Genomic DNA, 24540 nt, shown 5'->3' on the forward strand with positions numbered 1-24540 from the left:
GTGGTTTAAAAAACCTCTAAAGGTGTTGAACCTATTTTTATATGTATTTTAGCCCTTTGTATGTCTTCTTTTGTAATTACTTGTTAATGACGCCCCCGCCCCCGCCAAGTGGACACCCTTTATTATTAAGCTCTTTACATTTGCCTCATGTCTGTCCTTTGGATTCAAACTTAAATTAGTCTAATTATTTTTTTAAATTTTTTTAAATTTATTTTATTTATTTATTTTTGGCTATGTTGGGTCTTCATTGCTGCGTGCGGGCTTTCTCTAGTTGTGGCCAGTGGGGACTACTCTTTGTTGCAGTGCACAGGCTTCTCATTGTGGTGGCTTCTCTTGTTGCGGAGCTCGGGCTCTAGGCGTGTGGGCTTCAGTAGTTGTGGCGTGCAGGCTCAGTAGTTGTGGCTCGAGGGCTCTAGAGCTCAGGCTCAGTAGTCGTGGTGCACAGGCTTAGCTGCTCTGCGGCATGTGGGATCTTCCCAGACCAGGGCTTGAACCCGTGTCCCCTGCATTGGCAGGCGGATTCTTAACCACTGCACCACCAGGAAGCCCAAATTAGTCTAATTCTAAAGCCTATTCCTTTCAGCATCATCATGATCCAATATAAACTGAATACTTATTTCCAAGTCCTATAACCTTGAGTATTGTTGACTGAGAGCTTGAATTCTAGAATCAAATATAAAATAGTGTATAAAATAATAGCATAACTTAAATATTTTGCTTTTTCCATGCTTACATTTCAAAAAACAATTTTATTAGAAGAAACTTTCAAACCAATAGAATTGATATGAATATGTTGGGGGTGATGCTTGGAGTATTAAAAAATATATGGTTACTTAAAAAAATTTAAGTAAAGGAAAAAATGACTCTAGTATTTATAAAGACATTTAGTTCAAATATGCAGGTAAAGAGTTCTAATAAAATTGTTTCTACTTTTTATATTGGGGAGTTGGAAGGTAGTTGAAGCTGGTTAGCCCACCACTGTCTGTTCAGTTCATCATTTTAACTGGATTTTGAATCTGCTTATTAGTTTAGAGATAACTTCCTCATCTGCATAGGAGTATAACTTAGACCACATGATGAGAGAGAAAACCAGAGTTCATCTTTATCTCATTGTATTGAACATGTAAATGAAGATAAATGAAGTGTGGTTCAAGATGGCAATTTCAGGACATGGAGTGGGTGATTAGCATGTGACTAAAATAATCTTGAGAATTTAGTGACAAATGAAGTCATTATGAATAAGATGTATATTGGTAGACTGTTAATCCATGAGAACAATGACTGAACTTACATTTTTTTACTGCTTTATCCCTGTCACCTAGAACGTTGCTTAGTGGGTGCTCAATACACATTTTAAAAATATTTCCAAGCAATTGCCCTAATTCATTCCTCATCCTTCATCTCATTGGCACTTGGCTATCCCATCTATCAATGTTGTCCCTTGTTTTCTCATTTTCATACTTACTTCATTCTCAAGACCAGTTCCAAGCTGTTATCTTTTGGGCTATTGCTTTCTTTCTTCTCTACAAATAATTCCTTTTCCCCCAGCAGGGATGCTACCTACATAGAGCAATATCCAATAGTTCTAGGTCTTCAGTATGGTCTCAGGGACCATTCCCCCTGGTACTGCCCCTTTGGACAATTCTCTAACCATTCACATTGTATTTATGATTGAAGCTCAAACACCTAGACTCAAAACTACAGAAATCAGGAAAAGGTCTTCCTTTCATATTTAAATTGAATGAGATTCAAAGTATAGAACAATATTCTAATTTCACTAACGTGGAAAGATTAAAGGTTTTTATAAGACTTGCCTAGGTGTACATATGAAAAGTGTATTAGATTTGTTCATTTTTAGGGTTCAATTGCAGGTAACAGAAACTACTCTTAACTTCTTTAAATAGAAAGTGATTCAATACTCAAATGTAGGGGCTTGTAACACTGTTGAATAGGTAGGTATATAAGAATAACTCCCCCAAACTACCATACAATTAGCCTTTCATGTTACCTCTGCTATTATCAAGAAGCTGGAGCATCAGGAATCCATGGGATCAAATGCTGTTTCCAGGATCTTACTACCTTATCCTACATTCAGTGATCTTGGAGGGGCCATATCCAACTGTTGACTCCAAAATCACATCACCTTAGCTGCAATTTGGAGATCAGGAAGCTGGAACCAGAACTGTTGACCCCTTGATCAACTGAGCCTGCTGGTACCACACCTTGGAGTCAGACAGACCTGGGTTTGAATGCTGGTTCTCTTATATCTTAGACTTGTAAACATGGGAATATTGTTTTACATCTCTGAGCCTCAGTTTCTTCCTCTGTAAAATAGAGATGATAATAATTCATAAGTTTGTCATGAAAATAAATGAGCTCCTGAGAAAAATATCTGATACATAGTTGATACATCAAACACATTAGTTACCTTCCTAATGTTGCCTGTGCCTTAAGCTTGCTCTCTGAGTCAGTCTATCTGTGCTTATATTAACTTCCTCATCCAGAAACTGCAATTTATGATATTTTTCTTGTTTATTCATAGGTTCACTGTGAGAAACTAGTGAGAGGGTATATATGAAAAGTACAAAAGACTGTGAACTGTTAGGCAATATTATTTCCTTTATAGACTGATTGGACTGCTGTAATTGATTTGACCAACCAGGTCAGTCTGAGGAAATAGTCAAGTTCTTTAGAAAATCATTTCCTGTATTGCTTTTCTTTCACTGACAATATATCAAGTCAGTCAAAATTGTTAATTAATTTATATATATATATATATATATATATATATATATATATATATATATGGGTTTGCATCTAGAAAGACAGATGATAAAATAGTAAGAAAATGATATCTATGAGGCAGGCTTAAAGGAACAGAGATTATTCAGCCTATAACGATGATTTATGGTTGATCTTTAGGCATAGAGACAGGCCTCATTTCAAGAAAACCCAGTATCTGAACATTGATGTTTACAAAACCCAAATGAGGGGATAATCAATCACTCCACAAGAGGACTCTTCACCTCCCAAACAGATTCTCTTTTACACAGGGGATATCCTAAATAGAAATCAATTCATTTCATAAAATTTAATTTGCCCAAAACGTTTCAGAAAAAGGAGGTCCATCTGTCTAAATGCCTCTTACACTAAGAATGGTCACCATCTGTTTTCTAATCCTCACAGGACAGCAAATAAGAGATTGAATTCTAAAATGTGAAATTTAAATTGATCTAGGGAAGAATTTCATATCTTGTTAGTTATAAGTGCAGGTTAATGAAGACAAGGCATGGACTTTACCATGTCTTCAAAAACAAAATGACCTTCTCTGCTTTCTCCAGGAAACTGCCTTAGGAGTGGGCCTATCTAAAGACTAAGGTAGATGAGATGACCTTTAAGGCCCCGCAGGCCCTAGGAGGCCATGACTTCTTGGAGCGCAGATAGTATTCAGAGCTATTTGTGAAAAGCATTAGGAGAGATGGTGCAATATGGAAGATTTTCACAATTGGAGATTGTATGTAGAAGACAGTGTAAATATAGGGGCAGCTGAAGGGCTGGAAGACATCTCTTTAGAAATACGCTTTCTGGGGGAGATTAACCAAGATGGCGGAGTAGAAGGACGTGCTCTCACTCCCTCTTGCGAGAGCACCAGAATCACAACTGGCTGCTGGACAATCATTGACAGGAAGACCCTGGACTTCACCAAGGAGGACACCCCACGTCCAAGGACAGAGGAGAAGCCACAGTGAGACGGTAGGAGGGGCTCAATCAGAGTAAAATCAAATCCCATAACTGCTGGGTGGGTGACTCACAGACTGGCGAACACTTATACCACAGAAGTCCACCCACTGGAGTGAAGGTTCTGAGCCCCACCTCAGGCTTCCCAACCTGGGGGTCCGGCAAAGGGAGGAGGAATTCCTAGAGAATCAGACTTTGAAGTCTAGTGGGAATTGATTGCAGGACTGTGACAGGACTGGGGGAAACAGAGACCCCACTCTTGGAGGGCACACACAAAGTAATGTGTGCATCGGGACCCAGGGGAAGGAGCAGTGACCCTGGGGGAGACTGAACCAGACGTACCTGCTGGTGTTGGGGGGTCTCCTGCAGAGGCGAGTGGTGGCTCTGTTTCACCGTGGGGATAAGGACACTGGCAGCAGAGGTCCTGGGAAGTTCTCCTTGGCGTGAGCCCTCCCAGAGTCTGCCATTAACCCCACCAAAGAGCACGGGTAGGCTCCAGTGTTGGGTTGCCTCAGGCAAAACAACCAACAGGGAGGGAACCCAGCCCCACCCATCAACAGTCAAGTGGATTAAGGTTTTACTGGGCTCTGATCGCCACAGCAACAGGGAGGGAACCCAGCCCCACCCATCAACAGTCAAGTGGATTAAGGTTTTACTGAGCTCTGACCGCCACAGCAACAGTCAGCTCTACCCACCACCAGAGCCTCCCATCAAGCCTCTTAGATAGCCTCAACCACCAGAGGGCAGACAACAGAAGCAAGAAAAACTACAATCCTGCAGCCTGTGGACCAAAAACCACAGTTACAGAAAGACAGAGAAGATGAAAAGGCAGAGGGCTATGTACCAGATGAAGGAACAAGAAAAAACCCCAGAAAAACAACTAAATGAAGTGGAGATAGGCAACCTTCCAGAAAAAGAATTCAGAATAATGATAGTGAAGATGATCCAGGACCTCGGAATAAGAATGGAGGCAAAGATTGAGAAGATGCAAGAAATGATTAACAAAGACCTAGAAGAATTAAAGAACAAACAAACAGAGATGACCAATACAATAACTGAAATGAAAACTACACTAGAAGGAATCAATAGCAGAATAACTGAGGCAGAAGAACGGATAAGTGACCTGGAAGACAGAATGGTGGAATTCACTGCTGCGGAACAGACTAAAGAAAAAAGAATAAAAAGAAATGAAGACAGCCTAAGAGACCTCTGGGACAACATTAAACGCAACAACATTCGCATTATAGGGGTCCCAGAAGGAGAAGAGAGAGAGAAAGGACCAGAGAAAATATTTGAAGAGATTATAATCGAAAACTTCCCTAACATGGGAAAGGAAATAGCCACCCAAGTCCAGGAAGCGCAGAGAGTCCCATACAGAATAAACCCAAGGAGAAACACGCCGAGACACATAGTAATCAAAGTGGCAAAAATTAAAGACAAAGAAAAATTATTGAAAGCAGCAAGGGAAAAACGACAAATAACATACAAGGGAACCCCCATAAGGTTAACAGCTGATTTCTCAGCAGAAACTCTGCAAGCCAGAAGGGAGTGGCATGAAATACTTAAAGTGATGAAAGGGAAGAACCTACAACCAAGATTACTCTACCCAGCAAGGATCTCATTTAGATTTGATGGAGAAATCAAAAGCTTTACAGACAAGCAAAAGCTAAGAGAATTCAGCACCACCAAACCAGCTCTACAACAAATGCTAAAGGAACTTCTCTAAGTGGGAAACACAAGAGAAGAAAAGGACCTACAAAAACAAACCCAAAACAATTAAGAAAATGGTCATAGGAACATACATATCGATAATTACCTTAAACGTGAATGGATTAAATGCCCCAACCAAAAGACATAGACTGGCTGAATGGATACAAAAACAAGACCCATATATATGCTGTCTACAAGAGACCCACTTCAGACCTAGGGACACATACAGACTGAAAGTGAGGGGATGGAAAAAGATATTCCATGCAAATGGAAATCAAAAGAAAGCTGGAGTAGCTATACTCATATCAGATAAAATAGACTTTAAAATAAAGAATGTTACAAGAGACAAGGAAGGACACTACATAATGATCCAGGGATCAATCCAAGAAGAAGATATAACAATTATAAATATATATGCACCCAACATAGGAGCACCTCAATACATAAGGCAACTGCTAACAGCTATAAAAGAGGAAATCGACAGTAACACAATAATAGTGGGGGACTTTAACACCTCACTTACACCAATGGACAGATCATCCAAAATGAAAATAAATAAGGAAACAGAAGCTTTAAATGACACAATAGACCAGATAGATTTAATTGATATATATAGGACATTCCATCCAAAAACGGCAGATTACACGTTCTTCTCAAGTGCACACGGAACATTCTCCAGGATAGATCACATCTTGGGTCACAAATCAAGCCTCAGTAAATTTAAGAAAATTGAAATCATATCAAGCATCTTTTCTGACCACAACGCTATGAGATTAGAAATGAATTACAGGGAAAAAAACGTAAAAAAGACAAACACATGGAGGCTAAACAATACGTTACTAAATAACCAAGAGATCACTGAAGAAATCAAACAGGAAATAAAAAAATACCTAGAGACAAATGACAATGAAAACACGACGACCCAAAACCTATGGGATGCAGCAAAAGCGGTTCTAAGAGGGAAGTTTATAGCTATACAAGCCTACCTAAAGAAACAAGAAAAATCTCAAGTAAACAATCTAACTTTACACCTAAAGAAACTAGAGAAAGAAGAACAAACAAAACCCAAAGTTAGCAGAAGGAAAGAAATCATAAAGATCAGAGCAGAAATAAATGAAATAGAAACAAAGAAAACAATAGCAAAGATCAATAAAACTAAAAGTTGGTTCTTTGAGAAGATAAACAAAATTGATAAGCCATTAGCCAGACTCATCAAGAAAAAGAGGGAGAGGACTCAAATCAATAAAATCAGAAATGAAAAAGGAGAAGTTACAACAGACACCGCAGAAATACAAAACATCCTAAGAGACTACTACAAGCAACTTTATGCCAATAAAATGGACAACCTGGAAGAAATGGACAAATTCTTAGAAAGGTATAACCTTCCAAGACTGAACCAGGAAGAAACAGAAAATATCAACAGACCAATCACAAGTAATGAAATTGAAACTGTGATTAAAAATCTTCCAACAAACAAAAGTCCAGGACCAGATGGCTTCACAGGTGAATTCTATCAAACATTTAGAGAAGAGCTAACACCCATCCTTCTCAAACTCTTCCAAAAAATTGCAGAGGAAGGAACTCTCCCAAACTCATTCTATGAGGCCACCATCACCCTGATACCAAAACCAGACAAAGACACTACAAAAAAAGAAAATTACAGACCAATATCACTGATGAATATAGATGCAAAAATCCTCAACAAAATACTAGCAAACAGAATCCAACAACACATTAAAAGGATCATACACCACGATCAAGTGGGATTTATCCCAGGGATGCAAGGATTCTTCAATATACGCAAATCAATCAATGTGATACACCATATTAACAAATTGAAGAATAAAAACCATATGATCATCTCAATAGATGCAGAAAAAGCTTTTGACAAAATTCAACACCCATTTCTGATAAAAACTCTCCAGAAAGTGGGCATAGAGGGAACCTACCTCAACATAATAAAGGCCATATATGACAAACCCACAGCAAACATCATTCTCAATGGTGAAAAACTGAAAGCATTTCCTCTAAGATCAGGAACGAGACAAGGATGTCCACTCTCACCACTATTATTCAACATAGTTCTGGAAGTCCTAGCCACGGCAATCAGAGAAGAAAAAGAAATAAAAGGAATACAAATTGGAAAAGAAGAAGTAAAACTGTCACTGTTTGCGGATGACATGATACTATACATAGAGAATCCTAAAACTGCCACCAGAAAACTGCTAGAGCTAATTAATGAATATGGTAAAGTTGCAGGTTACAAAATTAATGCACAGAAATCTCTTGCATTCCTATACACTAATGATGAAAAATCTGAAAGAGAAATTATGGAAACACTCCCATTTACCATTGCAACAAAAAGAATAAAATACCTAGGAATAAACCTACCTAGGGAGACAAAAGACCTGTATGCAGAAAACTATAAGACACTGATGAAAGAAATTAAAGATGATACCAACAGATGGAGAGATATACCATGTTCTTGGATTGGAAGAATCAACATTGTGAAAATGAGTATACTACCCAAAGCAATCTACAGATTCAATGCAATCCCTATCAAATTACCAATGGCATTTTTTACGGAGCTAGAACAAATCATCTTAAAATTTGTATGGAGACACAAAAGACCCCGAATAGCCAAAGCAGTCTTGAGGCAAAAAAATGGAGCTGGAGGAATCAGACTCCCTGACTTCAGACTATACTACAAAGCTACAGTAATCAAGACAATATGGTACTGGCACAAAAACAGAAACATAGATCAATGGAACAAGATAGAAAGCCCAGAGATTAACCCACGCACCTATGGTCAACTAATCTATGACAAAGGAGGCAAAGATATACAATGGAGATAAGACAGTCTCTTCAATAAGTGGTGCTGGGAAAACTGGACAGCCACATGTAAAAGAATGAAATTAGAATACCCCCTAACACCATACACAAAAATAAACTCAAAATGGATTAGAGACCTAAATATAAGACTGGACACTATAAAACTCTTAGAGGAAAACATAGGAAGAACACTCTTTGACATAAATCACAGCAAGATCTTTTTCGATCCACCTCCTAGAGTAATGGAAATAAAAACAAAAATAAACAAGTGGGACCTAATGAAACTTCAAAGCTTTTGCACAGCAAAGGAAACCATAAACAAGACGAAAAGACAACCCTCAGAATGGGAGAAAATATTTGCAAATGAATCAACGGACAAAGGATTAATCTCCAAAATATATAAACAGCTCATTCAGCTCAATATCAAAGAAACAAACACCCCAATCCAAAAATGGGCAGAAGACCTAAATAGACATTTCTCCAAAGAAGACATACAGACGGCCACGAAGCACATGAAAAGATGCTCAACATCACTAATTATTAGAGAAATGCAAATCAAAACTACAATGAGGTATCACCTCACTCCTGTTAGAATGGGCATCATCAGAAAATCTACAAACAACAAATGCTGGAGAGGGTGTGGAGAAAAGGGAACCCTCTTGCACTGTTGGTGGGAATGTAAATTGATACAGCCACTATGGAGAACAATATGGAGGTTCCTTAAAAAACTAAAAATAGAATTACCATATGACCCAGCAATCCCACTACTGGGCATATACCCAGAGAAAACCGTAATTCAAAAAGACACGTGCACCCGAATGTTCATTGCAGCACTATTTACAATAGCCAGGTCATGGAAGCAACCTAAATGCCCATCAACAGACGAATGGATAAAGAAGTTGTGGTACATATATACGATGGAATATTATTCAGCCATAAAAAGGAACGAAATTGAGTCATTTGTTGAGAAGTGGATGGATCTAGAGACTGTCATACAGAGTGAAGTAAGTCAGAAAGAGAAAAACAAATATCGTATGTTAATGCATGTATGTGGAACGTAGAAAAATGGTACAGATGAGCCAGTTTGCAGGGCAGAAGTTGAGACACAGATGTAGAGAATGGACATATGGACACCAAGGGGGGAAAACTGCGATGAGGTGGGGATGGTGATGTGCTGAATTGGGCGATTGGGATTGACATGTATACACGGATGTGTATAAAACTGATGCCTAATAAGAACCTGCAGTATAAAAAAACAAACAAAACAACTAATACTAAACTTTCATTGGGTTATTTGTATGGAAATATGTTAATATAAATGTTTCAGACATTACATGAAATTTCTAAAAATCTTATATTTGTATTTGTATGGAAATATGTATGGAAATATGTTAATATAAATGTTTCAGACAGTACATGAAATTTCTAAAAATCTTATATTTGTATTTGTATGGAAATATGTATGGAAATATGTTAATATAAATGTTTCAGACATTACATGAAATTTCTAAAAATCTTATATTTGTATTTGTATGGAAATATGTATGGAAATATGTTAATATAAATGTTTCAGACATTACAGGAAACGTCTAAAAATCTTATATGTTCTGGTATAATGTTATAAGTAATAATCCTAGTTATTACTTTAAAATGTATATCTCAGAAATAACTAATTTTCTTGTCAACTGCATTATTATGAACTTTCATCAAATCTTTAACCATGGTCATTTTTAAGTCTTTTGTCATTTACAGACAGTTCTGGGTGTACTCTGATGATTTTGCAAATATGTTCCTATAAAAGAGTTTCATCTTCAAGAAATTCATGGAAAAGACTCTGACAAGTACAGGTTTCTGGTAACTGACTGTACTGCTGAACTGAATGAATAAGCATTTTCAGAACTCTAATGAAAAACTGATGAACTCATAAAAGTGCTAACAAAAGATCAAGATGAAAAAAAAGAAATTAATTACATGGGACTGAGTGAACTGATGAGGATGAGTATAATTTTTGTGACTTTCTGTCTGAATTAAAAAAAAAAAAAAATCCCACAAGGACTCAGAGGAAAAGAATATACAAATCAATTTTCACTGCAAAGTAAAGGAGCTGTTACAGTGGAGGATTACTGGACTGAATGTCAATGTTATGACATAGTATAAGTGTGTTTCATGTTTGGTAATTGCAATCATTGTTGCTTTTGTTGTGGTCATCCATGTACAATGCTTGGTGTCAGTCTATCTATCTCTTGTAAAAATAAAATACAGTGTGTGTGTGTGGAAAAAAAAAAAAAAAAAAAAAAAAGAAATACGCTTTCTGAAACCCAGGACACCTGTTTTGCCAAATTGGGTAGGAAACCTGGATAGAATATACTTTCTTGTGAAGATTTTCCTGGAGATCTCCACTTCTTCCCATCTTCCTCTTTAGCACAACCCAATATGCACACAGGTACAGAGATTACAGAGCAGAATAGAAAATCTTAAAAAACATTTTATGAATGTCTAATATCAGCAACTGAATTCGGATATGACTTTATTCATTTGTTTGTTTGATGATTGGGTTAGTATAATGAGATGAGAGTTTAAGATCATTGATCTTTCCCTCCTGAAAAACCTGCACTTATCACTGCCTATCTCTGGTCATATGCTGGTAGCTATGGCTCTACCAACTGGCTCTCTGAGGGAAAACAAACAAACAAACAAAAAATTAAAAAGCCCTGATTTGTAGTGTTTGCCAGTTTCCTTGGTGTAAATTGTTCTACCATGGACAATTTCAAACTACCAACAGGATGGCAGTAAATGCAGAGCTGTGAAGAATGGCACATAATCAGTTCTCCTGGAACAACTACAGCATATACTGTATCTTCTTTATGACATTTGCCACACTCGTCATTGCCTTGTAGCCTCATACACTCCTTACCTTCTCTGTTCCATTGTAAACATTAGTCTCTGGCTCTTAAGTGCCTTTATCTTTTTCTGATTCATCTCTGTCTTCCACTCCTCTTACCACAATGCCTGGCATTTGTTGAGTGCTTGAATAGTACCTATTGAGAGAATGACTGACTGGCTGAATGGATGAGTTTTAAATTCTAAATTAAGCATAAGTCCAATGATGAGGAGTCAAATCTTATTTTATTAACATTTTCCTGAATTCCAAAAGACACTGCTTCACCAATTCTCCTTTTTGTATCCAAACCCCAGTTTTGTTCCTGTACTGGGCAGAAGTTTACTCAAGAAATGTGGACATTCCCAGAACCAATATGCTAATAACAGTACTTCTGAGATAATTGTTTACAGAGGGCATGTGATGCAATTCTGTCAACAGTATACAAATGCAGATTGGCTAGGAGACTTTTGACAAATGTCCTCCTCTACAGTAAATGGAGCTGCACTAAAGGAAAGCCCCTCATCTTGTCTTTTCATAGTATGTGGACATGTGATGTTTAGATGTGAGCAGACTCCTGGTGTTCTTTAGTGAAATCCAAGAGAATCACAGAAGAAACTGACCTAGAACCTTGACCCTATTGACCTGCTGAATTAATAAACCCCAGACTGCCTGCCCCTTGACTTCTTGTTAGACGAGCTAATAAATCCATATCGTGTAAGCCACTTTTTAGTGGGTATTGCATTATATACAATATGAAAGCCTCCTAACTAATGCTCTGCCTTATAAATTCCATAGACTCTTCTCTAATTTTCTCATGATATGCAAGTTCTCCATTGGCTGGTTTCTACCTACCTTTGCTTCCCTCCTCTTCATCACAGTCCACACCACTTAAGATCCTCCTAAATAACCCACGTGGCTTCTTGTCCTTGCTCAAGCATTTGCTTCATTTTAGAACATACAGCCTAAATTCTCTTACTGTCAACCCTTCAGTCTCCTAATTACACCATGTATACTTGGAAAATCCTGGTTAACCCTTTAAAATACATGTTCTCAATCTACTTCATCAACAAGATTTCCTTTAATCTATCTCTAATAATCAATTACTCCCTTAACTATACCTCATTTTGTACCATATAGGTGCTGAAATTGTATTTAAGTTATTCATATTTTTTTTGTTTCACTCTTTTACTAATTTCTCTCTCTTGCCTACTCCCCTCACCCCTCCCTGTGTGCATGTATGTTTTCTTCACTCTATATCTAGTGTCTAGTTTGGTGCCTGGCACATAGAAAATGCACTATCAATGCTGGTAATTTTTAAAAATTGACATACATATACATACACAAATATTATATATGATTGAACTTAAGATGCTGTTAATTGTAAGTTGAACCCCTAATTTATGGATCACTAAAAAAGAAGAAAAAAAAACACATCCAAATGAATAATGAATTGCCATCAGTTGCAAAAATGCATCAAATTTCAGAGATGATGAAAATGAAAAAAAAAGAGTCTTAGAATCAAGGAAAACCATTCACTGAAAATGTTCATAGAGGGAGAATAATATTATTTACTTTCAAAGTATGATCCAAATGACAATAGGTTTAAGACCTGAGACATTTCTCACTTCTCTTCAATAAAGTTAAGCTTGATTCATGTATTAGTTTGCTAGGGTTTCTGTAACAAATTACATGTGCTGGGTGGCTTAAACAACAGAAATTTATGCCTCATGGTTCTGCAGGCTGGAAGCCCAAAATTGTGGGCTGTGAGGAAAGGATGTGGTCCAGACCTCTCTCCTTGGCTTGTAAAGATGGCCGTCTGCTCTCTAATGTCTCTTCATGTCATCTTCCCTCTAGGTGTGTCAGTCTCCAAATTTCCCCTTTTCATAAGGATTCCAGTCTTATTGGATTAGGATCAACTCTAAATGACCTCATTTTAGCTTGATTATCTGTATAAAGACCCTATCTCCAAATAAGGTCACATTCTGAGATACTGAAGGTTAGGTCTCCAACATACGAATTTTATGGGAACACAATTCAACCCTTATCAGTTTGTTAAATGCTTTTACTTAAAAACGTTTTTTTCTACTGTATCAGATATGCTTTTTCATGGAAGTATTTAAACATATTAAATGATGCTTAATGTTGTGAAGAGGGTCCCTTGGTACATCTATAAAAAAATTAGTTGAGGACTGGACTCCAGATTTTGGATTCACTTGTTATTGATGAGGGAAAAGAACTGTAGACTGACTGGAAGCTCACATTCCATGGCTTTCCTTCCAAAATTTTTTAGAATAACATACAAGGAAGAGAGACAACTGACATAATACTATTTAAAAATGATACCAAAACCATCATAATTTAAATAATTAGGTGCTTATACTGCTGAAGTGAGTATGCATTAGTACAATTTTTCTGCAGGCAAAAATTTAGAAAAATCTTTAAAAATTGCCCATATTCTTTACCTAGAAATCCCGCTTCTAGGACTGTAGTCAAAGGAAATTATTAGAGATGTGTACACAGGTACATATACCAGAATGTTTATTGTAGTGCTTTTTGTAATCACAAAAATACTAATAATAAGATAAAAAGAAACCAACTAAAATGTCTAAAAAAGGGGACTAGTTAAGTGTATTATTGTACATCTATACAACTGACCACTATGCAATCTTTAAAAATTACATTGTAAAGATATTTAGTATCATATATTGATATATATGTAAAAATACCTGAAAATATTATATAAAATATAATTCTATTTTGGTTAAAAAATAAGAGTAACTATTTCTGAAAGGGTGATGAATTAAATCATTGCTACACAGTACTTATAGCTGACTGTTGGATTAGGAGTGATTATTTTTCTTGAGGTTTTGGTTTTGCTTAAGACATCTATTATTCTTTCAATTTAAACAAAAATGTTGTTTTATATAATAGGTGACCATTTATCATGAATAATTCCATATTTTTTACAACCATCCCATATGCCCCCCAAATCACATTATTTTGGGGGAAAGGCTTGTGTTTTAAAAGCTGTTTCTATCTACTTCCTAAAATATACATTTGAGTCCATTGTGTCTAGAACTTCCATGAAATGTGATATTATGGCAATAATGAAAAGGCTGTAGAAAATGGAAACATGGAATAAAATAACCACTTCAGAGAAGTCTGTGGAGGCACCATACCTCTTAGAGGAAATCTCAGACCACTCTCCTCTTTTATGAAAACACATTTTTCCTCTAATTTCCATATTCAAAAAAGAACAAATTAGAACCATCACTCTTTTTCCAAATTTTATAGCCTGTTGTTGCCAAAGATATGACGATAGTTTTCAAAATTCTAAAAATTCTAAATGTAATATATTTTAGTGTCATCACTTTTCTAATCTCAGTGGCAGTGTAAAACTATCAAATGAAATAAATGCATATATACTGCATTATAATGACAATAATAATGATACTTCATATATGTGTACATTTTATGAATTACAAATGTTTTCACATTTATTTCTTTTTCTCCTCATCAAAAACCCCTATGACTAGGGAAGGAAAAGCTAATTTATCTTCAGTTCACATCCAAGGAAAACAGTGCTCAGAAAGGTTAGATGATTTGCTCTAAGCGCACAAGCAGGGCCAACTGCACAATTAGTAGCCTCAGTGCAAAATGAAAGAGTTGGGTTCCCTGACCAAGAGAGCTGAAAAAGAGTGCCATTAAAGGTAGGTACCTTTACAGTAAAACCTTTTACTTTCTTCTGTGGTCTCTCAGTCTGCCCTAATGTTTGCTAGTTAATCCTATGCTCCCTCCAGCATGGGGATACTCAGGGTGAGTGCACACCCTCACAGGTGTCTGGAGGTCCACCTTCTATGCAGCCCACCTGTAGCTTGGTTCCCCTTCCGGTCAGCCAGCTGAATGTTCACTGCTGCAATCCATTGTGGACATGCAACCTCCAAGGAGCTGCAAGTTCCATGCTAGAATGTGTTCAGTATGGTACCTGGATCCGGGATGTGTGAAAGGCCACTGAAGAATCACCTGGCAAACATCCTGTGGCACTGTCAGCCAAGGGAGGGGATGGCCACCACTATGCCCTGCCCATGATGCCACAGAGAGCATAACCAGGCCTCTCTTCATCCATATCCAGATCCCAGTGGGGGCAGAGGTGACATGAGGTGAGGGCAGGGAGGGAGAAAACAGGCCAGGTCCAGGGTGCCAAAGGGTTGGTACCATGTGGCCAAGAACCCATCTTAGGGAGGTAGTTGGAGGTGGGACCACATATGATTTGATGTTCTAAACCCAGGGCATATGCCCCCTTGTCCCACCAGACTTCACTTAAAACACAGATTCAAAGATAAATTATTAAGGATTTCAAGAAGGCAACCACAGAGTGTTAACCCCTAAGCGCAGAGCCCTTTTGAATGTGGAGCCCTGTATGATTGCATTGGTCACATGCCCATGGAGCAGGCTCTGCTGGAAGTGGCAGGGCAGGAAATATAACTTGAGTCTTTCAAGTCATTATTAATGCTAGCTAGATTGTTGATGCTAGCTAGTGCTTACCATGTGCCAAGCACTTTGGGTATATTAACTCATTTAATCCTCACAACCAATCTATCGTGGAAGTATCAATACTATTTATCACATCCATTTTCCAAAAAGGAAACTTCCAAATGTTGCACAATTTATAAGTGGCTGAACTTGAACTTGGAGAAGAGCCCCTATTCTTAGCCACTAGGATATATTGCCCAAGAAATCTAAAATTACTTTACTCAGCTGCTGTGGAATTTTAATACTCAGTATCCTTATTCTGGATTGGGTTTGTATCTTATTCCACTTAGTGACATTTAAAAGTCCATATTTGCAATACGTATAAAGAGTTTCTCTCAAATCTTTGCTGCCATCCACATGGGACTAGATAACTACTGAATTTTATGTTTTTGTTTCCTTCTCCCTTCTGTAGAAGAATCAGAAAAACTAAGCAGTGTCTTACCTCTAAGCGTTGTCGAGCAGGGTTTTGATTCCTGGAGAGCTGGCACCTTACCAGTCCTCAGAGCAGAATTAAGACACTTTATTGTTACTGTTATTTTAAATTAAGGACTGGGATCCCGAGTTTAAAAACTTAGTAGGTACAGTGAGGAGGAGATTTGGAATTCCAAAATCCAAAACTGTTGGATGAGGGCATTTAGTTTTGGGAACAAGGATCCAGGATTTGCATTCCTCTCTTGTGACACCCTATCTATATGCAGATCTCTAGAGGGCAATGGGCACTAGACATCTTGGTACTCACCTTCAGCCAGGACTCCCTATGACCAACTTTGGGATGACAGTAACAGAAAGCTCTGTGACTGTAAAGGACCATGTAGTCTTAGACATTGAACATTCAAGATGACTAGTATATTGAATGACTAGTGAACTGAAGATGAGGATGCTTGTCCTGAATGTTCCAAATGGTGTTGGGCTCTCAGGAGACCACCTTGGGTGAGGAAGAAAGCCCCAAATTGAGACTGAGGCATGATGTAGGCTCAGAGCAGATTAAATGATTATATAGAAATTAAAAATATGGTATTGTTTTATACCTCAAGTTCCTTAGTACGCCAGAGTTACAGGAGGAAACAAATCATGTCAATTGCAGTATATGCAAGCTCATATTGCCTTTTTGCTCCAAGTTGGCTCAACTTACTGGTGTAATTGTAGCCCTGAGAGGTTAAACCTACCAGGTAGTGATTCCCATCTGGAAGAGTTGAAGGATGAGTTCCCTTTCCCTTCAAAGTTTTCCATTCCTTTCTGTAATTCTTTATCCACAAGGAAAAGTAAACACAAAAACACGAAATTATGTAAAAGCATCAATAAAATGAAAGAAGAAGGATGGAAGAAATTTGTATTTATGGTGCACTGACTATATACCAGACACCTGAAATGCATTATCTTATTTAATTCTCAAAAGATATCTGAAATATAGTTATTTGTTATTATACTTACAGATTAAAAACCTGAGGCTCAGAAAGATACTAGACTTTGACGGAGGTCATTCACCTAGGAGCTGGAAGTGATAAATTCCTATCAGAGGCTGGTGGATTTCAGATACTAAGTTCTTCTGTTACAAAAAGAAAAACAAAATGAAAACAAAAACAAGAAAAAAATCTCTCTGTGTGGTAGAGACTGAAAGCCAGGGAAAGGCTTGTATGAGGGGCTTAGCAGGATATTGTTAGGAAGGGGAGCTGAAGTTTGTTGATTGACTCAGCATTCTAGCCTCTTACACCATTCCCAAGATGCCATCTCTGACTGATTCACCATATATATGTCAACTAGTCTTCCACATCTATTGTGCTCAGATCCTTCAAAAAGTCTATTACTAATTTCTTCCACTGAAAAATGTGAATGCCTGCACTTCTTATAAGTAATATTAACAAAGAAATAAGGTGAAATTCAGCTTGCCCTGGACATGCAACCCTGATCCAATTCAGCCTAGCTGCAATCCAATCCAAGTACTAAAAGATGCCCTTACAGACACAAGGCAACAACCTATTTAAAAACAACTTGAAAAATTAAGGAAACCTACATGTAGGATAGTAACAACCTTCTTCCTCAAGTCATTTCAATAATTCTTAAAGAGCAGACAGCTCGCAACTCAAAAGGCCCATATATAAAATGGTAAGCCCTTCCCAAGTGACTAAGAAATGTACATGAAAAGAATTTTATGCAATTATGCTCAGGGAATATTAAACCTTAATTAATGTAGTGGTGATTTCAATAATAAAATGCCCAGTGTTGTCTAAGAACAAATGGAAAGCATTAAACCAATGGTTAGATTTATGGCTGAATAAATCAAGCACATTGTCAAATTCATCAGGGAAATCTCTCCACCTATATGTGTTCTTGGTTCTATAGAGCTCCCTCCCAGAATGCCAGAAATTCTGTCAGTGACACTCTGCATTCATGAATTGTGACTATTGCAATACATTTAAATTATAGATAGGGCATTTTCTGGTGAGCTGTGCGCCTGCCTGTAAAGTGACCCAAGGTACAGAATCCCTGGGTTTGCCTAATCTAATCACTTGTGTATATCTGTGTATGTTTCAGGGATATCAGACTAGAGATGGAGTGGTAATAGAGGTTGCGGTGCTGGGTTTAGAGGAGGAGAGAAGCAGCTGTATTGAAACATGTAAACAACAAAGAGCCAAAAAAATAAAGATTTTTTTTTTCTTATGAATATATCTAACGTGTTAAACAGATTCTGGCAATTTCCTGATGGTTCGAAAAGAATCCTGAGCTGAGATTTTCAGAGAGTGTTCCAGGCTCTGAGTCCTGTACCTCGTGTATTGAATCACATCTGCTACAGGGAGGAAGCAATGAATAATTAACTCGGCCTCCATATCACCACCATAGATTACAGTCATCTTGACTGCTGGACTGCCTTGCACAACATAAACCATTTAGAAAACTCGGTTACTCTCTTTCCTTTTAAATTTGTCTTGCTATCACTTACCATTGTAAAGGGTAAATCTTTCTCTAGTTTTAATTAAAGCATTTAAAATAATTTACATTGAAGTCATATGCACTTGGGTCTGTCAGAATTGATGCTTTAATAACATGCCATCCCTTTCTCCATTGCCCTGAAATCTGTTAAAATTGCCACTAATCTAATTGGGAACAAAGTTGTCAAATGCATGCAGCTCTGACAGTTTGTCTTTCTGCAAACTGCCGACAGATTGCAAGTTACGCATGTGTTGAGCAGATGGGTAAGTTAAAAGGAACACCAAAAAAAAAAAAAAAAAGCAATTTATTAAATCACCTGGAAGCAGCAGCTCCAGTCCAAAAATAGTGAGAATGAAATATAGCAGGAGCCGGGAGAGCTGGCACTAGAAGATACCAGAAGGTACCGGTTACAAAACAAGATAAACATTTGGAGATGCCTCAGCTGTGTTACAGAATAATGAGGAGTTATTTAACCCGATATAGATTACCAGCCAAAATTAATTTAGGGTGCAGCTTTTTTGGAAAATGGTTTCCAAAGTGATTGCTTTAACCCTTTAATGTCTTCTCCTTATCATGGGAAGACAGGCACATTTTTGTTCTTCTCTTGTTCTCATAGGCGTCAACACTCAACTACATACATATATACACCCACATCTTTGCACACACAACACACTGGCAGACATATACACAGCATCCAAACTCATATACATATGCACACATGCACATCTGTACAACCACATACTAAAGTGTATGTGCATAGACACGCACATGCATACATGTGATCTTGTGTGTGTACATGTGTGTACACACCTGTGAGATATATATGTACATATACATCAGACTCAACTCTGTCATCTATCTCTCTATCTATCTATCTATCTATCTATCTATCTATCTGTCTATTTACCATCTATAGTTATGTCCATGAGAGATTGCTTGTTTTCCATCATCTGAAGCAAGGTTCTGAGTAAGCCGTGCATGCCTCAGGTACCCTGCCTATAGTTGCTCTTACCATAATTGCTTTCAAGTGTTCTATGTGAAAACTATCCAGGCAGGAAGTTGGGAAGCACTGAGGTCAGTGTGGGGGAAGTTATTAGGAGGGGAGGGGAAGTGGAGCCTAATGGCCTCTTTTCAATGGGTTCCATACAGCTACTCTGTGTGATCAGAACTTTTGAGAGTTGTTTGTTGAAGCCTTAGGTGACTTAGCAACCATCAAATAAAGAGGACATGTTTTAACTAATATTTGCCTCATTTAGGCAACCTGGGCCTCTATAGAGCCATCAGTTCCATTTTTAAAAGGCAAGAAATCTAAAATAAAGATATATTCTGTCTCTCTAGGAGCTATTGACAGACCCAGAGGTCTAGAAAATTAACTCTCTTTCTGTTCCTGGAACAGCCCAACACAATTACTTTAAGGAGAGTCTCTTGCTGGAAATTTAGGTGATCGGCGATGAAGAGCCAAGAGTGGAGAGTATGCCCAGGTTCCCGAGAGCAGTGTGGTGGAATTCAGAGATTAAATATTGCTGTTCTGCTCAGCTCGCTCCCCTTATCACTTGGCTTCCTGGGGCTGTCATCCACTTTCATGCTTTGGGCAACCACATAGTCCGATGACTCGCAAATCTATATCTCTAGTCCTGGTTGTCCTCACTTGGAGTCAGAATCCTATATTAAAATATCTGTGGCAAATCATGACATGAACATTCCTGAGGTCTCTCAAACTCCATGGGTTTAAACTGGAATTCCTCAATTCCCCCTCAAACTCACTTCTTTCCCTGCATTCACTATGTTAGTTATTCACATCATTTTACTCTTTATCATCCAAGCTAGAAACCTGGGAGTAATACTAAGTCACCTCTCTTCTTCACCAGCCATAGCCAGTCAGTAAGCGTCACCAATTTTGACATCCCAATGTTCCTTTAAATCTCTCCTTTCCACTCTATCGCTAATAGAACGTCTCCAACTTAGGCTTTCCTTGTTTCTTACATGCATATGATCATAGGTCTTCCTTTCTAAAGTTTCACGTCTCCTCTGATTTATTTTCCATAGAGTTGCTATGGTGACATCTAAAATTCAAATCACACTATGTTATTTTCCTCCTTGCTGTGCTGGACATTCTGTTTGCCCCAGCAGATCTGCTCTCTACCCTTCTCCACTGTCGCTGGAGGCTGAGACAGAAGTTGACTATTTCTCCTGTTCCATCCTTGCCAGGCCACAGATTGTCTGTGGTTGCATTCCTCTCTTGAAGGCCACAGCTCCTGTTGAGTTGCCTTCTCCTTTACCTACGGCTTCAGCTGGAGCTCTCTCCAGGATCTGGGAAGACCTTCTACCCTCTGTCCTTTAAAGCGTGGGGTGCTGTTGTCTCCTCTCTTTTGCTAATCTCAGGGTGCTTTACCCAGACTCATTAGTTCTTCTTTAACCCTGCAAATAGTCCCCTCATTACTCTTTTTTCAGTGACATCTTTACAGGTGCCATCTATTTCCTCCTGGGGTTCCAATGGTTGCAATTACCCATTGCCAACAAAATAAAATTTCAAGTTCAAAACATGGCCAACAAGGCTCTTTAGAATCTAGTCCCTGACAACTTCTCCACTCCTGTGGCCCTGGCCCTCACTAGCTTACATACCTGGACTTCCTGAATACACTGTACTGTTTCACACTTCTGTGCCTTTGCTCTTGCCCTTCCCCTTGTAAGAAATGTCCTCTCAGCCCCAGACACTGTCCCACTCCCACGTCTATAATCTCTCTGCCTCTTGCTTCTTTTTCCTTAAAGATGCAACTCAGGCATCACCTCCTCCAGAAAGTCTTCCCTGGGTCTTGGTGTTCCCATCCCCAGCTGTGGTCAAAAAGCTTTATGGACTCACAGTGAATACTACATATGAAAAGCTCTGGGAAGCTGCTTGCTAAGGGTGTTTGTTAATCTATCTAACCCATTTTTCCCAAAGCTATTTGACCCCCTAAATTAATTTTCAGATCATTTTCTTCCTTTTTCCTTCCTCCCTTTCTTCCTTCCTCCCTTTCTTCCTTCCTGCCTTTTTTTCTTCCTCCCTCCCTCTCTCTCTTCTTCTTCTTCCTCTCTCTCTGTTTTCTTTCTTTCTTTTTTCTTTCTTCCTTTCTTCCAAACAGTTTACTGGATTATCTCATTTAAATTTGACAATGATTTTATAAGGTAGGTCCTATTATTAGGACCTTTGTTTTTACTGAAGAAAGTGAAAAGTAAGGAAATTGAATGTCCTATTCAAGAGCAAATCAGCTAGCAAGTAAAGAAGCCAAGATGTCAGTGCAAAGAGTTTCATTCTACAATTGTACCCTTAATGATAATATTAAAGATAGAATTTTGTTATGTCTAGGTATTACTTATAGCATATGTGTGAATAAGTACATATAATCCTCACATGTAAATAGTAATAACTATAAAAGAATTTCTCAAAAGTAAAGAGCCAGCCATTATGTTTTGCTTAATATATTAGATTAAACTTAGTATTCTGCTCACAAGCCAGGGTAAAATTCACGAGCCCTCAGGGTGGTATTTAAGATCAAACAAATTAAAAATATTTGCTCAGTAGTTCAGTTTTCAACATGACACTTTCTCACACACAACTTGGGAGTAAAAGAAATACTAAGGTCCCCAAGATAAGTATAGAAAAATCCAGAAATAGTAACCACATATTTTTCAACAGCACTCAACATATTTTGAACAGTGTTGTCCTAGCCAGGAAACTTCAGTTGTCCATGGAGAAAAAGGCAAATTCACAGGCAGGAAAATATAGCTCTTCTGAGACCCTCAAAGGACAAAGATCATCTATTATCATGAAGATCATCATCATCAACTAAGTAGACAATTTTTGAGAGCATGAACAGTGGGTAGTTAGGAAGAAAGTGGAACCTATTCAGCAAGTCACATTAACGGTTTAAATCCTCAGTACATTGATAGGTGTTATGTCCACACATTATTATCTACTAATGTTTTAACAACTAAATAAGGTTAACAGAAAAAAAAGTGCTTGTGTAAACTGAAATGCAACACGCAATTGTAAGACTTTATTATGTTATCCATTAGGATAATATGCAGTTAAAAGTCTATATTAAAACTATCTTGTCACTCACGTGTCCACTAGCACACAGAATTCTTGTACTTCCTAAGCACGAGTGTACATCATAATCACCAGGGAAGCATTTTAAAAAGATATAAATCTGAAGTCACACCAGAAGATTCCGATTCAATAGTTCTGGAATGAGCACTAGCTTCTATTTACTAGAAAATCTCCCTAGATTAATCTTATGTACACTCATCTATTAAACACGATGGGCTAGTTTATGCTGCAGTAACAAAATCTCCCACCAAAATCTCAATGGCTTTACATTACAAAAGTGTATTTCTTACTCATGCCACGTGGAAAGTGTAGGTTAGCAGGGAAATTAATCATCCTAGTCACTCAGGAATCCACACTGACTGAAGCTTCATCTAGATAAGTCCTACTATGGCCATAACAGCTGTGAGAAGGGCATGGGGCAATTCAGGCACTTGCTCTTAAAGCGTCTGCATGGAAATAACACTTCTCACATTCCATGTTTGATGCAAGTCAAACGTCCACATTTAACTTCAAAGTAGTGGAAGATTGTACTTCTGCCACGTGCCTGGAATGGGAGAGACGTGGAAATATTTGTGAACAATGTTAATGGCTACCCAAATCTCTGATTAAGAATGATTGATTAAGTTCAGCCTCTTTAGTTTACAGGGAAAGAGAAAAAGAACAGAGAAATTAAGTGAATTTCCAAAATTATACAGCTAACTGATAGAATTTGAATTAGCATAATGTTCTCCTTACTGCAGCTATTTTCTTAAAGTATCCCAACTAATGTAACCTACTTCTCTTGCCACCCATTCTTTTCTTCTTTTCTCCCTCTTGTCAGAAATTTTCAAAATTGAAAAAATTTCTTCCCTTAACACATAACTTAGGGTTTGTGATTTATTCGATGGCAGTTTTAAATAAGATGTTTTTAACCCCACTTAGAAACAGTCCACTTTCATGATTTATTACAACTTTCTTTCCCTGGTTAATTAAACTCATTTCTTAGGAAATGACTCATGGCTAATCACGCTAAGAATAAAATTAGTCATATTGCCCTCTTTGTTATAAAATGAGTGTAAATAACCTTTAAGGCAAATTTTCTTAAAAATCAAAAAAGCATGTAATAGTCCCCAATTCAGCAACATTATGTAAAATAGCAGACTCAGGGAGTAGTAAATCCAGAGGCTGTCCTATTATTGCATGAAAAAAGGCAGAATTTTACATTCCTTTGTTATTAAACCAAACTCTATCAATTGAATTTCTTTGTGGAAATACTCTGTTTTAGACAGTTAAAGTGCCATTAAAAAATTCCTAGACTAAAACCTGTTGTATGGTTTCTTTGCCCACTGGAGAGATATAAAACCATTACATTTAAGTATCATAATAGCTAACATATGCTATTTCTTAGAAATGACACCACCATCTGGGTTAAAGTCCACTGATGATTTCATACAATACTCCAGCTTTCTTCTGGTAGAGAGAAGCCAAACTGTTCCAACTTTAACTACCCTGTTGTACTAATGAAAAATAATAAAAGGTTACACTTAAGTTTAACCTACTTACTGGAGATCAGATACTGCTTTATTAATAAATTATATAATTATCATAGTAGCTGGGATGCAGAAGGCAAGCCAGATGCTTGTGTTAAGAAAGAGAGTTGCGGCCCAAACCCGTCTCCCCAAATTACTCATTTCTAGCCAAGAAAATCATGGATTTTCCTGGTTGGTAGAAGGACTGTTGTGCAGTGGAAAGCCCATCCACCTTGTGTTCAAATCCTGACTGTTTTATTTGTTAATTATGGGACCTTCAGCATGTTACTGAATCTCTCTGGCCCTCAATTTTCTTAACT

Source organism: Balaenoptera acutorostrata, chromosome 1 (assembly GCF_949987535.1).
Source record: "Balaenoptera acutorostrata chromosome 1, mBalAcu1.1, whole genome shotgun sequence".
NCBI lineage: Eukaryota > Metazoa > Chordata > Mammalia > Artiodactyla > Balaenopteridae > Balaenoptera > Balaenoptera acutorostrata.